This window comes from Talpa occidentalis, unplaced genomic scaffold, assembly GCF_014898055.3.
Source record: "Talpa occidentalis isolate TD23 unplaced genomic scaffold, MPIMG_talOcc4v2.1 talOcc4.4, whole genome shotgun sequence".
Taxonomy (NCBI): Eukaryota; Metazoa; Chordata; class Mammalia; order Eulipotyphla; family Talpidae; genus Talpa; species Talpa occidentalis.
Window position 1 is genome coordinate 120,938,359 of NW_023604295.1, and position 17,442 is coordinate 120,955,800.

Sequence of the window (17,442 nt, forward strand, 5' to 3'; positions counted from 1 at the left end):
CTAGTTTAAATTCAACATATGCTTTTTTAATATGCTTTTAAAATGCCTATGGGAAGCAATTTCAGGATTGCAATTCCTGAAACCTTCAAAAATGGTGAATTAGTTAAATATCATGATTAGTAGTTACTTATCACATTGTAGTATAATAATGTGATAGAATAATAACAAAAATAAAGGTAGGCATATTAACATGATAGATGAGTATATGCATGTGTATATAAACAAATATCCCTCATTTTATGTACAGGATTACATGATATAGATAATGCAAATTAGCATTTTATATTTATATGTATATACATACACACTATATCTAAGCATGTGCATGCACACACACACATACAAACGCACAAACACACACATCTACTATTTGATGAACAGGATTATGTAAAATGGAGAAGTCTTGTTTTTACCAATCTCGATCTTCCATAATGTAAAACATTTACTGGGCTCAACGCTCTCACAGATAGTTACTGAAAAGCAAACCAAAACACACCAAAAAAGAAAAGAAAATACTGTGCTAGGCAGCTAAAAATGCAATAACAATACAGTTCAAATCAGGTAATAAAGTTTTTTAGAGACACTGAAAGCATTTTACAGACAACAGGAAAACACAGGCCATATCTCCTCTGCCAGCAGTTCTTAGCTGTTTATGCAACGTGGAGCCATTATTTACCATGTGGAGAATTTCATTTCAACCACAAGGAAAAAAAAGGAATCCATAATTCTGCTCCTAATGGACAATGCACTCTCGTGCTCCCAGCCCTTCATCAACATTGGGTGATGCAGCTTCCCAGTGTTCCTGGGGCTTTTCCCCAGGAAGTGGCAGAGATGGAGGTCACTGTCCTCAGCTCTGTGGACCATGATCCGCCCTGGGGGAGACCTCATGGCAGGTATTTAGACAAGCCCTAGCAACCTCATCCAGTCCACCACCTCCTTACCTGCAGACAAGAGTGACTTGGCGCCCCACTGTCTGAGGCTGCTGGAGAGTGTCTTCAATTCAAATATCTATCAATCAACACACATTGATTTTCTTTAATTATCTCCACAGAGCAGACTTGATTCTGAAGAGCTTATATGATTTGAAAAATGTATCACCTCTTTGTCAAACATGTATAATTTATGAAGGCCCTTTCACTCAAAGTCTGTAGTTCAAAACTGGCAATTTGCAAGCTCTTAACGTGTTACTAGATATACCCGGTTAAGATTTGTAGACTCTCATCCCTTTATATAATTGTAAGAAATTACCTAAATTTCCACTTGTGCTATTAAACTCAGATGATTCTTTTTTGTAATTGAGGTAATACTGCATTACCATGTTATGTAAGCTTCAGATGTGTATCATTATATATCAACATCTGTATATGCTTCATAAGATCACCATTAAAAGTCCAAGTCTATTCTCCACCATACAGTTGTCTCCTTTAACCTGATTTATCCATTCTCCTTCCCCTTCCACACTGGAAGCCACTCATTTGGTCTAGTCTAAAAGTTAATTTTTTTGTTTCATCTCGTTTGTATATTTCTTTGGTTTCTCTACAAGGCACATAAGTGAAATCATTTGGTATTCGGATTTCTCCATCTGATTTATTACACTAAAGATAATACCCTATAAGACTGTCCATGTTTTTGCAAATGGCAGGATTTCACCTTTTTTATAACTGAGTAATATTTCATTATTTACACAAGCCACATCTTGATGGTTTTACACAACGCAAGCATCCATTGATGAGAACTTGAATGAATTCTAGTGTATGGTGTCAGATATGGTCTACTTTCATTTTTTTGCTTGTGACAGACCAGTTTCCCTAACACCATTACCATAGTATGCTCTCAGCGATTTTATCACATACTTGCTATTCATATATGTGAGGATTTATTTCTTGCCTCTCAGTTCTGTTCCATTAATCTATGTGCCCATTTTTTTAAACTACCATGCTCTTTGGATTACTATTGCTTTATAGTATAGTTTGGAAGTCAGGGAGCATGATAAGAAGATTCTGATTCTAATCCTGTGCCATGAATTATTTCCAAGGAAATTCCTGATACAATGAAACTTTCAAGAAATTATTTTTACTCTATAATAATTCTTTAGTTTAAAACAACCCTGCTTAGATGAATTCTACTTTCCTGGAATGTGTTTCAGTGACTGCCTTACTATGCACAGTGCTTGCTGATACTGACATTAAACACAACTGAATTTCTTAGGGAATTTTATTACCAACATATGCTCCTGAATTAAAGGACAGATAATCTATTTTGCAGATAACTGACTTAAAAATAACTACTAATATTTAATTCATGAGGCAATATTCCCTTTACATTAAGTGTCACTTACTAGTACTAAGTAATATTAAATTTAGATATGTTCAAAGAACATGGATGAATTTCTATTAATCTGATAAGATAATTAACTTTATACCTATTACTGTCTAATGTACAGCAAAAATGAAGCAAGAATAGACATACTGCCATTCATAAAGAGGGATATGTGGGTGTAGAGTGTGACCTGCTTCACTTAATCTCTACAACTCGAATTTCATGTTGGTTAGTAAGAGTTAATAAATATGCACTGATCATGTACCTACCACTGTGGACCCAGCAGAGAATGAGCCAACACAGACCTTAAAAGGGGCCAGGGAAGATGAACATAAAGAAGATCAGAGCTTGGAGCTAAAGGGAGAGAGTTTCCCCATGAGGCACATGGAGCCACTGATCTATGGATACCAGATGGGAGAGCAGGGAAGGTGACAGGAGAAGAGGGGAAAAGCCTGGACAGGTGCTCCAGGATGCAGACCCCCAGCCTCATTTTCAGGGCAGTGACCTTGGGAAAATTTGGGTCAGTGGTGGTGGAAGCAAGGGAGGAGCTGCAGGAACATGGAACCTATCTTTATACACGAAAAATCCCTCAGTGTTCAACTTTCAAAACCTATCTCAAATCTGAGTTTGAGTGATATTTTTAAATTAGAAAGGTCACCTTTCAGGGCCTCCCTGGTGGCGCAGGTGGTTGAGTGCAGCTCTGTGAAGCTGTCCACAGCCTCTGCAGCGCGGGTTCCATCCCGGCTAGCCGGGGGAAATACCCACATGGTGTGGCAGACCTCTCCTGTCTCACCTGCTGCTCCCCTCAGGAGTGTATTTCGGTCATTCTGCCCGTTCTGTTCCCCACTCTGTCTCTGGTGAATCCTCTCACACTTGCACCTCTGGCCTATACCCAGGTTCTTGCATAAATAAATAAAATCTTTAAAAAAAAAAAAGAGAGAGAGAGAGAAAGAAAGGTCACCTTTCAAAGCTGCGAGAAGTAAACCCCACCTTCTAGAGGTTGATCTCACAGGTAATGTTGCCACATCTCACCGAGGCTGCTATGAGGAAAGGGGGTGACAGAAATGAACTTTGTTTTTATTCAAACTTTCCCATAGTTACAAAATACAAAGAAATGATAGCAAATACCTTTGGACCCAACAGCAAGATTTAGCCAATGTTAACATCTTACAATATCTGGTGTGTTTATTTTGGGGGTTTTGGGGGGTTGAGAACTAACAGACACAACTAACACCCCTGTATAATTTTTCCTTTTCTTCTCCAGCGGTAACAATTTTTCAAAATTAAAGTGTATCCTTCTACATTATATTTTTCCTTTTATTAGAAATGTGTGTATCTCTATAATATACAATCTTGTATGTTTTTAAACTTTAAGTAAATAGCTTTTCACCCAATATATTTTAAGCTGTTTTCTATTGATACATGGAGTTCTAGTTTATTCATTTTAAGTGTTGCATGAATATTGTATCATTATAGCACAATGTATTTATTGATCTCCTATTGGTAGATGTTTATATGTTCTTATTTTCTAATCACAAACAATACTGCAGCAAACATCCTGGGTTTACCTACCTCCTGATGCACTTGTGTGAGAGCACACTGAAGGAACAATAATTCTTGAAATGTTTGAACACCTCAGAGGAAAGCAGTCCATGAAATTGAGCTAATATTCTAATGCCACTAATGACCTCCATGACAGCGATACATTTAGGTGAGGGAATAGCTCAAAGCTCAAAGTCACCATTTTCAGGACACACATTTGAAAAACAGGAAATCACATATTGAGATGAAGAGCAGTCATGTAGAGGTCAGCCAGAACCTGGGCACATTTCTAATGCAGTGGCTGAAGCGCTGCAGGATCTGATCTAAGCTGAAAATCTGGTTGAAAGAGCTGAGTGTTTCTAATTTAAGATATATGCCAAGTAGACCTAAATAGCAAGGGAAATGGGAATAGACATACTGAGAGAGGGGGAAATCTTGACAGGTTCAGGTTAGCTTTTCACTGAACAAGTTTCCCACACCCAGAGGCTCATCCAACATGAAGGGTTTTATAGAATTAACTGCAGACAGAGGAGATTGTCAAAGTCTGATTTTTTTCTTAATTTTTTTCCTTCCCCAAACTAACAACTTAGGGCCAAGCTGGCATCAGGATTTCCATTCACATCTTACTGCTGCTTTCTTCATCATTACTCCACGACAATACTCAAACAGCCACCTTGTCAAAACGTGCCCTTTGGCTAAGTGAAGTGAGAAGGAAAAAGCTCCTGAATGGAACATAGTCCCATGTGGGCAGGTGGCAAGGCTTCCGTGGGAGAAGGTTAAGTACAGGCTCACTCCTGCTAATGCTGCTGCGGGCAAAGCCTTCCCATCTCCCTGCCTGCCTACAAAGCACAGAGATAAGCTTTCTCTTAATTATTAAAAATACATATATGCCACTATCCACTGGACCCCCTCTACCCTTGCTCCCATTCCCTACCTCTCTCTCCTCTGGTAACTTCAGTTCTGTTATCAAAATCCCCTGTTTAATTTTTATTTTGTTTTGTCTATTCATCTGCTTTGTCTATTCATCTGCTTTTTTCCCTTAACTCCCCCATACAGATGAAATCATTCATCATTTGTCTTTCTCCTTCTGACTTATTTCCACCTGTATAATCCCTTCAAGATCTTTTCATTTTGCTGCCAATGACAAAATTTCATCTTTTCCTACAGCTGATGGAATAGTAGTCCATCTTGTGCGCATAGCACATCTTCTTTGCCAGTCATCCATCAGTGGGCACTTTGTTTGCTTCCATATCTTAGCTATTACTTATAATGCTGCAATAAACATTGCAGACAACTCCTCAAGTTAATGATTTCACATTTTCCAGATAGATAACCCAGAAGTGGGATTGCTGGTTCCAATGGTAGTTCTATTCTTGGTTTTTTTAGGATGATCCATTTTGCTTCTCAAGATGGTTGTCTCAATTTACATGCCCATCAATGACATACAAGCACTGCCTTTCCTCTACATGCTCTCCAACACTTGTGGCTGCTAGCTGTTTTGATGTAAGCCATTCTCACAGGTGCGACATGACACTTGGTGATGATCAGCATTTCTTCATGTGCCTGTTAGTCATCTGCATGTTCTCTTTGAAGAATGGTCTATTCAGGTCTTCTGCCCATTTTTAATTGGGTTGTTTGCTTTCTATTGTTGAGTTGCATGAGTTCTTTGTATGTCCTGATGCATGAATATCTCTTCCCATTCAGTAGGCTGTCTGTTCATCCTGCTTACACTTTCTTTAGCTGCACAGAGGTTTAATTTGATGTAGTCCCATTAATTTTTACTTTCACTTTCCTTGTCATTAGAGTTAAGCATTCTAACTGTGTTAAATGTTTCACAAATCAAGCATCAGTATGCCACTGCTGTCACCCAGACACCACCCAGAATATACTTGGAATCAGAGCAGCATAGATGATTTGATTTATAATGAACCTGGAGACCATCTAATATAAACCCCTTGTTCTCCAGAAATGGAGAATGTTCAAGCTCACACTGTGAACTGTTGGCATACGAGGACTCCAAAATCTTCTTTCATGTCCATTGCCATTGTCCTGCATTGTGTGCCTTGGACATAATGTCAATATATCATGACAATGAAAACATTCATTCTTTTAAAATAGATATTCAAAACTTTCAGCGTCAGTACCTTAGATTAGAGAGTCCTATGATTATACCAGGAGGATTATACCAGCATTCTCCATCATTCGCTCTGTCTCCTTCTGCAAGAATCAAACCTTCCCCTTGATTTCAGGTGTGACCACAAGACAATATGGCCAATGACATGTGAGTCAGAGCCACTGCATGCTTCTTGTCTCTCTTCATTTCTCTTTTTGAGACAGCAGATTCCAGATAGGGACCTGCAGCCTGAACCCCATGAAAAAGAAGCAATATGGAGAAGAGCTGAACCCAAGTCACACTTGACACATAAAGGGGAAACAGACCTTGCTATAGCACGATACTTTGGGGGTCTTGATTATTGCAGTGTGACCTAGTGAAAGTGACTGACACAGCTTCAGAAAAACAACCAAATAATGAAAAGACTTGGTCAGTCATCACAACATGACTCCTACAATGGTATGTACAGAGACCAACCTTACGTGCTCTTTTTGAAGATGAAGACAAGACATGATCATTCTTGTTTGCTCCTTGGGGTCTTCTCATCCACACTGCACAGACCTCCTTTCCAAGAGCAGTGTGAAAAGGCAGCTGGAGGTTACCTACAGGGGCTTTCCACTGTCCCTTCTAAAGAACACACATCTCCCAGACTTCTGAGCATGAAATGAAGTTGTGCTATGTCGGCTCCAACCACTCCTGGAAAGGAGACTCAAGAGTGGGCACCCTCAAGACACCCACAGACTAAGAGCCAAGATTTCAGGGGTGAAAGTCTCAGTCCTCTCTCTACACACCCATCACAGCTGTCACCCAGCCACCATGCAGTGCTAGCCTGTCACTGCTGCTACGTAACCAGCATCCCAGTGGTGGAAGAAGCAACAGGACTCAGTAAGCGAATCCCTCACCGGCCCCACACACACCCAGAGAATAACAGGGCACCCCTCACTAAGTGAGGTCTGTGAATGGAAGCACTGTTAGGCCTGAGGACATAAAAAGAATAACAGGCAAGGTCCCTGACCTCAATTAACCTTATGTTCCTGGAGATACCAACAAAAAACAAGTGAAACATTAAATAAGCACAGAATTTGTGAAAAGTACAAAAAGTAAATAAGGTACTATAAGAAATTAGAGCAGATAGTTTTAGGTACTATAAAAGCTCTCTTGCAACCTGACATTTTAGCGGAGATCTGAAGGATAAGATGAATTTCCTTCCACTGAGAAGGAACTGGGGAGGGAAGTGCGCTCCAGGGCAGGGGCAAGAATGGAAAAGACGAGAGTGAGTGAGCACAAGAAAGCTAAGACAAAGAGCCTTAGTGGCTGCTGACTAGAAGCTGGGTTTATGAATTTATGTAGAAATGGACTTATGGGGTAAAGTTAGTGAGGTCATGAACAGCTGGTGGGCACATAGCAGTTTAAGTACATAAATCCAATCTCCTACCCAGACATATTCTAATATATACAAGTTCCTTAAATAGACATCAAGTGAATAAATGCAATTCCCCACAGCCAACATGTAAAACAAGCTTTGCAGTAACCATTGCCTCAGGGTTAAAGATTATATTCCACAGATGATTACACTACACCTCTGTAATAAAGGAGGGAAATATCTCAAGAGATTTCTTTACCTTCCCAGCAAACAAACCAGTCAGAAATTCAATTTCACAAGGAGAAGAGCAAGTATATATAGATTTAACCTTAGCAGGACTTTTAACCCACACTTTGTTCTCTGAGCCTTATGGTAACTATTGGTAGATGCCCTTCCACCTTGCCACCTCATCTTAGAAGCAAGAGAGAGGAGTAGCTCGGGGCTGTGATCTCAGATACGCCATGTCAACCACCTTCTTTCCTCTCAAGATTTCCCATTAAATTCTACTTTTCATTCAATTCTATGGCTTAAAGTTTCCAGGTGACTCAAAGTACCTAGGCCTGACAACTTCTCCATTCATGATGGACCTGAGTTTGATCCGGTGAGGGAGAGCCATGTCAGAGGCTTCACCATGACTAAAAATACAGGCGAGGAAACATAGAAGGGGTCAAGTGGAGTCCTGCAAGCTCAGACCTCAGAGGAGAGGTGAAGAGGTTGAGGCCGATAAGCAGAGTGTAGAGTCTAAGGAGTTGTGGAGTTTTGTTCTTTTTGCTGCCCGGTATTCAGTCCCTTTTTTTAATGGAAAAAGGACAGCAAGTATGTTTTAGGACAACCACCCAGTATTTTGGTATTTTGAGCAAACTTGTTCTGTTCTGAAACATAGTGGAAGAAGTCATCCAAATCTAGCTGGGTCTCAGCATTCTCTCCTACATTCAGTTCTCCTTGGCTCCATTTCATTTCAGAGACTCATCTCACTGCTGTGATTGGCAAACACTGGCTGGGACCCGGGCCCTTGAATTCCCCAAGAGTCACCTTTGTGGTGATCACCCTGGCAGACTCCGTCCACTTAGGTCCTCTCTTTGGGGATCTCATGGGTTTCTAGTCTCACGGATGCTCTAAGATAAAATTTATGGGTTCCGGGGTACCTGTTCAGAAGTTTCATGGATCTTTTAACCTGCTAAAAGACAAAATTTTTAAAATATTGGTGATTAGCATCCATACTTGGCTCAGTCTTTTCTGAAGAATGTTGGCTATGCACCAAACTTTACTTCACACCATGGGCCACCGGGATGGACGTGGACCACGAAGCAAATGCACCAAGCAGTCAGCAATTATTAAAATACATCCTTCTATTTTGTTCATTCAGGAGTAGGATGGGAGAGGTCAGTTTCTCAGCAGGGTAACTTACCAGATACATCAGTACTAACGATGCGGTTTTATTTCCCTGAGTCAGCTTTAAAAATAACGTTGACTTTTATGGTCGATACATTATAGATCACCATATTTATGTCAGAACATATTGGCATGAAAATAAATCAATGAAAATATTAATCCATGAGCCTTCTGTTTAAATGAAACTCCTTGCAATTCACACCTGCCCTCGTATTTCACTGTAGCTTTCCAAGACCTCACCTCTGACATGTTCTACTGAACATGACATCAAGGTCTGTTTCATTCCCTACATCCACTGGTTTTAATCTGTCTTGCATATAATGAGGTTCAAAAAATATTCACTTGGTTCTTTTACCATAAACACACAGAACTGCAGTCCATCATTAATAGGGCTGTCATTTCAAATTTATGGTTTATGCATGAACAAAATATCTCAGCGTCAAAGCTCTGGCTCATATACTATTAATAAATGAAACTCTGTGTGAGACACCAGCTTCAAATATCATATTTGCTATCCACATTTATTTTAGCATCATGAGCATTTTCTATTATAAGTATGTGTTTTAGAAAGCTAGTTCATAATTTAGACATTATTAAAGAAAAATGGTGTTTGGTGAAAACAAAAATTCATTCTCTTAAGTGTGTTTTCTCTTTCGGCTGCTGTTCAGTCCTGACAGCATGCCAGGCACCAGCTGCTTCCCCCGCCTTGGAGGCGAACTGACTCATTCCAAACCCATGCACAAGGAACACCCAGTGTCCCCCCAGCCAGTGTGAACCTGTTTCCAGTTATGAGAGCCCAGGACAGCAGCCCCCACCATGATGAAGGTGCCACCCAGCGACTGACATATGTACACACAACACACTGACTAAACATCTGAGTTAAACAGTCCAGAGAAATTCTTTGGCTCTGTGTAGAGTTAGCCATCTGCAACAGGAGAAGCCAAAGACTGCCCAGAGGAGTAAAGGCAGAAGCAGAATATAGAAAAAAGCAACAAAATAGAGACATACCAGAGTGATGGTACCAGTTGGTCAGAAGGAGCAGAAACAAGAGTCACTCCCTGACCTCCTCACTCACCCTCACATTTAATTCACCACCAAGTCAAGGTCATTTACCCCCCCCAAATGTCCACTGGCTCCACCATTCCTCTCCATTGCCACCATCACCACTCACGTCAAAACCCACATCATCTCCCTCCTAGGCCTCCTGACTGTCCATCGCTCTTTCTCAGCAAACAGCATCTCCACTGCATTCTCTGTATCTTGTGTGGAGACACACACATGTGAACATTAAGCCCTTTTTTTTTTTTTTAAAGATTTATTTATTTATTTATTTATTTATTTATTTATTTATTTATTTATTTATACAAGCACTGGGTATGGTCAGAAGCACGGGAGGGTGAGAGAATTCACCAGAGCCGGAGGGGAGAGCAGAACAGGCAGATTGACGAAGTACACTGCTGAGGGGAGCAGCGGGTGGCAGGAGAGGTCTGCGCGCCATGTGGGACCCTCGCCCAGCGGCCGGGGATCGAACCAGCGCTGCAGAGGCTGCGGGCAGCTTTGCAACCCAGCGCTCAACTCCTGTGCCACCTGGGAGGCCCATTAAGCCCTTTAATAGGACAAAATCCATGAGATCCAAATGGGAAAGAGTCCCATTCTAATATAGAAGACTATCTTTATGATCTTGAGGTAGGTAGCCAAAGATTCTAAAACCAGAAACACAAAAAGCACAAGCCAAAAAGGGAAATTGATCATTTTTACTATGTTAAAATCACAAACTTCTGTTGCCTAAAAAAAAAAAAAAGCCACAGAGAAGGAAAAGAAGCCATATTGTAACTGAAGAGACTTCTATACAAAATATGTAAAGAGCTCCTAAAAGTCAATAATGAAAGGATAATACAATAGAAAAAATGAGCAAGAAAGTGGTGTGTGACCTCACACAGAAGGATGGGCAGGGTCCAGCAGGTGTCCCTCACCCCCACTCGGGAGCACACTGAGGGCTGGGGAGAGTGGGGTGCATCACAGGGCAAAGAGGAGGGGGTCGGTGAGCAGCTGCCGCCTGTGTGTGTCCACCGCTTCCTGTCTCCCTCCTGAGCTCACAGGACTTGCCTCGGGCCCAGTGTGCCTGGTCTGGGGAGAAAAGAGCTAAGAAGCAATCCCACCTCCTTCCCAGCCCCAGGGGAGGTTCTTGAGATATTGATCCAGGACCTCAAAGACAACCTCAGGATTGAGCACTCCCCACCTTTGTGGGGTCACCACAAAACATCACCTTCAGATCTCATGCTGGTTCTCCTTTATTCACAGGTCTCTCCTCACCCCTACATCCAGGACTGCACCCCAGAGAACACCCAGTACCCTGAGTCTGGGCTCCGCTCTCCAATGACTTGGCTAAGACGACATCATTCTCCCCAAGCCCCGGACACCAGTTGAGTGACCCACTGGGACTCTCCCCACCCTTGCTGCCCCCCACCCCAGCAATGGGAAGTGCTTGCTGGTAAACAGCACATCCTTCAGCACCCCACTGCTGCCCATAGTATGCTGGGGAACTTCTTGCACACAGTACTAGGAGTACAGGAGGGTCCCCCTACCTGCAAGTGTCTCAGAAATTCCACCACCTGTCCTGAGCCTGAGGCCTGGCCTCTCATCTCTTCTCTTGCCTTTAACCAAAACCAGTTTTCTCCATTTCTTCACAGCACACAGAGACAGACCAGGTAAGAGACACTTAAAGATCTTTGATGCTAAACGAAAGGAAAAGGAAAGGGTTCCTAAAGGGCCCCTTTCCAGGCTGTGCACCCAGAGGCAAGGATGGACTCCCCCAACACAGGACCACACAGCTGCAGTTACTTTTACTGCCTCATTAAGTCATGTCAGAAATTCTGATTTCAGCGTCATTTTGGGAATCAAGCATTTGTAAGATAGACTGAAAAGATTATATTTTTTTAGTAGCAATTATTTTTCCAGACAGAGCAACAATCAGTCTCCAGCAGCCACCTTCTCTGTTGTGACAATACATTGTCAGAGCCTGTTTTCCAATCACTCCCAGTGTTTACACTAATTTGAAGCTGCCAATTATGTCAGATCCATGTCAACAGAAACCAAAATATGCAAGTTGCTATAGAAATTAATTATTGACATTACGTATTCTGTCTCTAGACAGTCTTCTAAATTATTTAAAGGATCCAATTTACTTTCTTGGTGAAAATAAAAGTTCTTGGACTCCTACATCTTGGGATAATGTAAACATGGGAGAGGGACCAAGTACACAGCAGCTATGTGCTTGCGCTGTCAAAATATAAGACAAAAATCATTGAAAATTAATGACAGAGCCTTTTAGCTTTGCACTTGAGGTGCAGCTTAAAACTGGGTAGAGGATTATTATGCGGTTCTCGTCCTTGAAATTTTCTTTACTCTCTCTCCTTACATCCTCTCCACACCATGCCCTTTGAGCCAGGCTCTGCCTCTGCAGCAAAGTCACTACCATGCAGGTGCTTAAGGGACAACCTGCTTGTTATCTCCATGTCTTCTTTCTTTATCGGGTAAAGGGGAGAGGGGGGACCGTTAGAAAACATTCCCTGGAAGTCTGGGGATTTGCTGAATCTCCGTTTGTAGAAGATTCTCCCCCAGACATCGCAGTGAGGACACCCATGGCACCTGTCTGCCCCTTGGCATGCTCAGCTCTAGGGAAAACAATGCCCATACCTGTCCCAAGAGTTTTTTTAAGGCCAGTCACAGGAAAGGGCAGCTTTCAGCTAACTAGTACCCCATTTCATGTGTGAGCCTGACCAGTAACTGCAGACAGGAGACCAGCCAGAGGGAGGCTTTACTGTGTGTGCTGACTGGACTACATCTCCATAGCTGCTGCTCGGCCTGGACCAGAGGCAATGTCCCTTGTGCTTCCTTTTGGGAGGACAGAGCCTGTTTGTAGGTCTTTACTGCCACCTAGTGGTCAGTGCGTGAGATAACACCAACTCATCTCAGCGTTGAAAATTGTAAAAGAAACCACAACTTCTTAATTTACCACTTAATTAAATGTACCAGGGGGAGAGAGGGGAATTTTCTTAACCCTAAAAAGAATCTAATGATCATGTCTGATGGAAATAATAAATCCCCAATTCATCTTTGTAAATTATGAAATTTTATATATATAGATGGTGTGTGTGTGTGTGTGTGTGTGTGTGTGTGTGTGTGTGTGTGTGTGTGTGTGTGTGTGTGTGTAGAGGGGGAGAGAGATAAATCAACAGTTCTGAAAGGATCACAGCTGCAGCTGCTCCTGATGGAAGAAGTACAGATAGGCCCCATCCACCACCCAAGAGAGCGAACAAAGGAGCCAAGAAAGGTCCTGATCCTGGCCGCTGCGCCCCTCAGCAGTGTATTTCAGTCGATCTGCCTGTTCTGCTCCCCACTCTGTCTCTGGTGAATCCTCTCACCACCCCCACACACATCTCTGGCCTGTACCCCAGTTCTTGTATACATAAATAAATTTTTTAAAGATACTGCTTTATTTGAAAAGCTTACAACCAATTACTTTTATGTGCTTTGAAAAGTCCTAGCAAGCACCTAAGAAGAAAACATAGCACTTCCTCAGGAATAGGACAAAATTATCAGCTTGATGATGCCCCCAAATGTATTTCCCGAAAGAAAAAAGTGTGATATTTAACCTGTATTCTTTTGAGGCTAGGTAAGTGAACTGCACATACCAGAAATGAAATTTTCTTACTCTACAGGGATGAAGGGCTGTGCTCCTATTTTTGATTCCCATTAAGTACAAAATACAAAACTCTACTCCGACCAAGATGAGGGGAAAAATTCTTCAACGCTGCAATTCTCATGTAAAGAAATCCAGAAGTGAGTTGAATGTGCCTTTCCCATTCATGTGCTGCCTCCACATCCTCTCCTGAGGCATTTACAGAGCCATCTGCATTTTTCCCTTTTTCAAGGTCAAGGAGGCAATCCCCTTAGTGTCAACTTTTCCCTTTCTCCCTCTGTTTTGCCCTCTAAATCGTCCTATTGCCAGTAATCTGTCGTTCTTTGCTCTCTCTTGCCCGATGTCTGCCATGGGGCCCAGGATGCCTCCAGTCCTCCGGGATGATGTCAACCGTGGTGCTGAGGTCACCCCACTCCCACCGCTGACCATTTTTCACAATTAGCTGTGCCTACTCTGTCTCCCCCCACCAGACTGTGAGATCCTATAGTAACGGCTGTCTTTCTCATCTTTGTATCCGTAGTGCTTGTCTCAATAGATCCTCAATAAAAGTTTGCTGATGACAGAGTAAATGAGCGATCCTTCCTTTGCTGTAAATAAAGCTCTGTTATATTTTATGTCAGCAATTTATCCCAAAACTACCTAGAACTTTCCTCTCTTGCTGTATTTTTTAAATTTTTTAAAGATTTATTTATTTATTTATACAAGCACCGGGTACAGTCAGAAGCGCGGGAGGGTGAGAGAATTCACCAGAGCGGGGAACAGAACAGGCAGACTGACGAAATACACTGCTGAGGGGAGCAGCGGGTGCGGCAGGAGAGGTCTGCGCGCCATGTGGGACCCTCGCCGGTGGCCAGGGATCAAACCAGCACTGCAGAGACTGCGGGCAGCTTCGCAGCCCAGCGCTCAACCACTGCGCCACCAGGGGAGGCCCTCTTGCTGTATTAACTCATCTTTTTGAATGTTAAACCCTATAAATTAAACCACTTTCCAGTTCACGGGCTCCATGCTGGTTGGCTGACCGACACCCAACTTCTTAATAGACAAAACCCCCAAGTTCCATACAACTGTGGCACCTATTGATCTGCTTTGCCAGCAAGGATGGAGATAAGGAAGAAGCCACACCTGGCTTCACAGCTCAGGCTTGTTTTCTTCAGGCAGGATGCTGAGATGGTTAATAAGCAAATCAGCCTCAGTATTCAAACATGCAGTTAACAAACCCTGACAGAGATACAAATCAAACTCCTCCAGCAAGGCCTGTAGGCAAAACCCATGCTTTCCCTAATCCTCCCCATGGCCAAGGAGCCTCTTCCACTCCAGACCCCAGGTTGTGGGCCTCGCGGCTGGTGAGAATGCACCAGCTCCTCCTACCAGGCAGTCTCCCCTCAGAGGTCCTGGCCTGGGATTCCAGCCAGAGGAGGAGTCTAGCACAAGAGGCTGACAGCAGTGCTTTCCCCATCTTGTGTACCTGCGTCTCCTCTCACAACCTCACAACCGCCTGGAGCAGCACGCACAGGAGTAGGTAAGGGAGCCCTTCCACCTGGTAAGTCTAAAGCCCCCTTTGAAGACAACTTAGCCTTGGGTTGAAGTTCTTTTCCTGGAGCTGGTCTCCTATACAAGGACTCTGACCAGACTTTGGGAACACAAAGTTGAAAATCGAAACAGCCCTGCCGAGGTCCTGATGCTGGGCTGTCCTTGGTCCGTCCCTTCCAGGGGAGTGGAGTGGCCTTGGGCCCAAGCAGAGCCTCCCTGGTCATGGGGCCGCCAGCCGCCAACACCTCAGGGGATCACAGACACTGGCAGCTGTCGGAGGACTACAAGCAGGTCTACCTCTCCCTGACCTACAGCGTCATCTTTGTGCTAGGCCTGCCCCTCAACGGCACTGTCCTGTGGCTCTCCTGGCCCCGGACCAAGCGCTGGAGCTGCGCCACCATCTACCTGGCAAACCTGATGGTGGCCAATCTGCTGTACGTGCTGATGCTGCCCTTCCTCATCATCACCTACTCCCTGGAGGGCAACTGGCCCTTTGGGGAGAGGCTGTGCCGGCTGGTCTGCTTCCTGTTCTACACCAACCTGTGCGGTAGCATCCTGCTGCTCACCTGCATCTCCGTACACCGGCATCCTGCTGCTCACCTGCATCTCCATGCACCGGCATCCTGCTGCTCACCTGCATCTCCATGCACCGTCATCCTGCTGCTCACCTGCATCTCCGTACACCGGCATGCTGCTGCTCACCTGCATCTCTGTGCAGCACTTCCCTTCTGCACCCGCCGCCACCCCCTGGGCCCTGGTGGTCCTCCAGCTGCTGCCTACCCAGGTCTTCTCCCACACTGACCACATCAATGACCGCACGGTCTGCTACGACCTGGCCAGCCCCGAGAACTTCCATTGTTTTTTTGCTTACGGCGTCGTTCTGACGTTGTCGGGCCTCGTCCTGCCCAACCTGGTCATCACCATGTCCTACTCACTGATGCTCAGGAGCCTGGCCAAGCCCGAGGAGATGGTGGTGAGGAACGGCCTTGCAGCCCAGGCCAAGGCCACCTGCACCGTCCTGCTGGTGTATGGCCTCTTCACCCTCTGCTTCCTGCTCTTCCGCCTGCTCTTTCTACCTCATGCTCCGCTTCCTGTCTTCTCGCAACTGCCGGCTCCTGAAGGCGGCCAGCCTGGCCCACAAGGTGTGGAGCTCGCTGGTGAGCATGAGCAGCTGCCTCAACCCAGTCCTGTACTTTCTGTCAGGTGGCAACAGAGTCAGGCTCCTGTAGGAACTGAGGCAGAACAAGGCGGGACAGAGGCCAAGGGGACAGCAGAACTGGGTGAGGGCCAGATGCAGTCTGCAGGAAATGAGCTGAAATTGAATTTGAAACTGTTGGGGGCTAGCGGGAGAGGGTTAAAGATACTGGTGATGTCCTCCGGAAGGATTTCAGACTGACATTAGAGATTTTTAAATTTATGAGGACAGCTTCTGACACAAAGGAAAGTTTATTTCAGAGCTAATGTATCTGATTCAGCGACTTCAGCACCCTGAGGCTGACCTCTACCCCTTAACCTGCTCAGTTGTATCTTGCTTTCGTTTGTGTTTTTTTTTTTTTAAACGCAAGGCTTCATCTTTTTTTTTTTTAATTAATTAATTTATTTATACAAGCACTGGGTACAGTCAGAAGCGCGGGAGGGTGAGAGAATTCACCAGAGCCAGAGCGGGGAGCAGAGCAGGCAGAAGGACCGAAGTACACTGCTGAGGGGAGCAGCGGGCGGCAGGGGGGGTCTGCGCACCATGTGGGACCCTCCTCTGGTGGCCGGGGAGCAGCCGGGGATCGAACCAGTGCTGCAGAGGCTGCGGGCAGCTTCACAACCCAGCGCTCAACCGCTGCGCCACCGGGGAGGCCCTCGCTTTCGTCTTTTAACGCTTGTTCGCACCTAGGCTTGTGAGTTCATTTACTTATCGGCTTCCCTCCCCCAGAAAAGACTCCAATAGGATAAGGAGAACATCTATCTAACTACTGTACCCCCAATGCCAGCCTCCACCACAGGGCCCGGTACACAGTATGTGCAGTAGGGGGAAATGAGTGGTGGGTGTGTAGATGGTGAGTGAACAAAGCCCTTGCTGTGTAAGAGCACTTTACAAGGAGTAACTATTAATCCTCACAACAGCCCTTGGGACGGAAGCTCCCGTAGCGCACACAGATAAGGAGACTGCAGCGCAGAGCTGTAAAGAACTTGTCCAGCCCGATCTCGTTGCTGGTGACAGCTGTGAACCCAGAATGCAGGCTCCTTAGATGAGAGCAGAGAGCCCCCAAGAGCCAGCAGGTTCTCCTGGACAGCACAGCACAGCCCAGGTCAGCACAGTTCCATAGCGCTGTGATGGGCCATGAACAGGGGCTCTTTCTACTGCACTTCCCAGCCAGCATGCTGGTGGAGGTTTGCAACAGTTCCTCAGGGTGCAGGGGCTACAGGGACAAATGGATGCAGGAATGATGGCATTTATTTGAACACGATGTCTCAGTTTATGACCCAAGA

At 44.5% G+C, this 17,442-nt stretch overlaps 1 pseudogene; it reads left to right on the forward strand.

Annotated features, from left to right (window-relative positions):
- The first annotated feature begins 15,183 nt into the window (after nt 1-15,183).
- Nucleotides 15,184-16,277, forward strand: LOC119258238 (P2Y purinoceptor 3-like; annotated as a pseudogene).
- Nucleotides 16,278-17,442: the final 1,165 nt, after the last annotated feature.